Source organism: Triticum aestivum, chromosome 5B, assembly GCF_018294505.1.
Source record: "Triticum aestivum cultivar Chinese Spring chromosome 5B, IWGSC CS RefSeq v2.1, whole genome shotgun sequence".
Taxonomy (NCBI): domain Eukaryota; kingdom Viridiplantae; phylum Streptophyta; class Magnoliopsida; order Poales; family Poaceae; genus Triticum; species Triticum aestivum.
The window spans coordinates 445976736-445978200 of record NC_057807.1 but is presented as its reverse complement, the minus strand read 5'-3'; positions in this window follow the sequence as shown (position 1 = coordinate 445978200).

Genomic DNA, 1465 nt, shown 5'->3' with positions numbered 1-1465 from the left:
ATTCTAGTGTTCCTTGTCTGTCACAAAATGAAGCAAACCAGCATCGCGAAAGCAGTCAAGTGCTTCTTCCAAGCACGGCAGTCCAGCAATAGCTTCAGTGTCAAGGCGCATATGAGGGAAAATGCGCCCTTGATCATATAGCATGCAGGAGTAATAGCTTCGCTGCGGATAGCTCCAGAACCGATCTGATGAAATCCTTGGCTTGGAGTAGGGGTTCTTGGCGCTGTCAACGAAGGTATTGTGGCTCTTGAAGCCATTTGCATTGAAAGACCCGGGGGAGTTGGCAGTACCTGGAAACCTTGGCTTCTGGACCTGAGGCCGATGCTCAACATGATAGTCAAATTGGGGGCCTGAGGCAGCAGGCAGAGGCACCAGAACGGGCCATCTGACAGTGACAAGCTGACCGTGATCGTATGCTTGCTCAATAGTGTGAGGCCTTGGAGGCGGAACTGGAGCAGGGGCAACATCAGAGGGTTCAGGAGCATTTGTCATATTCGCTCCAGGTGCAGCCTCCTCATTGGCGTCAGGTGCAGCATTCTCATTGGCGTCAGGTGCAGCATTCTCATTGGCGTCAGGTGCAGCATTCTCATTGGCGTCAGATTCAGGGGCCACATTTGCTTCGGGCATAGTTGCCTCATTGGTTTCAGGCACGCTGGTTGGTGCATGCTCCACATTGGTGTCAGCCATGACCACGTCATTGGCTTCATTGGCATTGGTGGTGGCAGCCTCAACATTTTCAACCTCCTCTTGACGAGCAGGAGGGTCGGGTACAGGCACGTTCAGATCATGAACTGCTTCTTCTTCAATCATAGGGGGAGTTGGAACACGAACTTCTTCTTCTTCAGTAGCAGGGGGAGTTGGTACACGTACTTCTTCTTCTTTTTCTTCGGCTGATGCAGCCGGAATGTCTTCAGAAGCATGTGCTTCAGACATGGAGATGTTCACTGTTGGAGCTGGTTCAGAGAATACTTGCCGTGCAATAGGTGAACGTTGCACGTCTCCTTCAGGAACACTCGACAGAGGGACTTCAAGCCTTTGTCCTCTTCGAAGACTGCGAAGCGCTGGCTTCAAGTTGGGAGATGGACTTGGTTGAGCCTGAAAGTCTTCATCCTCTTCTTGCACTGGGGGTGGAGCTTGTTGTTGTTGTTGGGGAGTACTGGGAGAGTCTTGGTGTTGTTGTGGGTGATTAGCCCACGAAGCATCCTGAGCAATTGGTGTCAATGGATGACCAATGCTGATGATTTCGCTGTTCATACGAACAGGCGATGATACCACTTGATGTTCAATCTGAGGAAGAACTTCATCATCATTTACATTGTCATCTTGACCAATGTCTTCAGCAGCGTTGGGTTCAGCTGCTGGAATATCTTCAGTCACATGAGCCTCTGTGGTAGCAGGCTCATGGACAACCATCCTTCTTTCTCGACGAACAGACACAGGGCGTACAACGGAGATGGGTTCAACG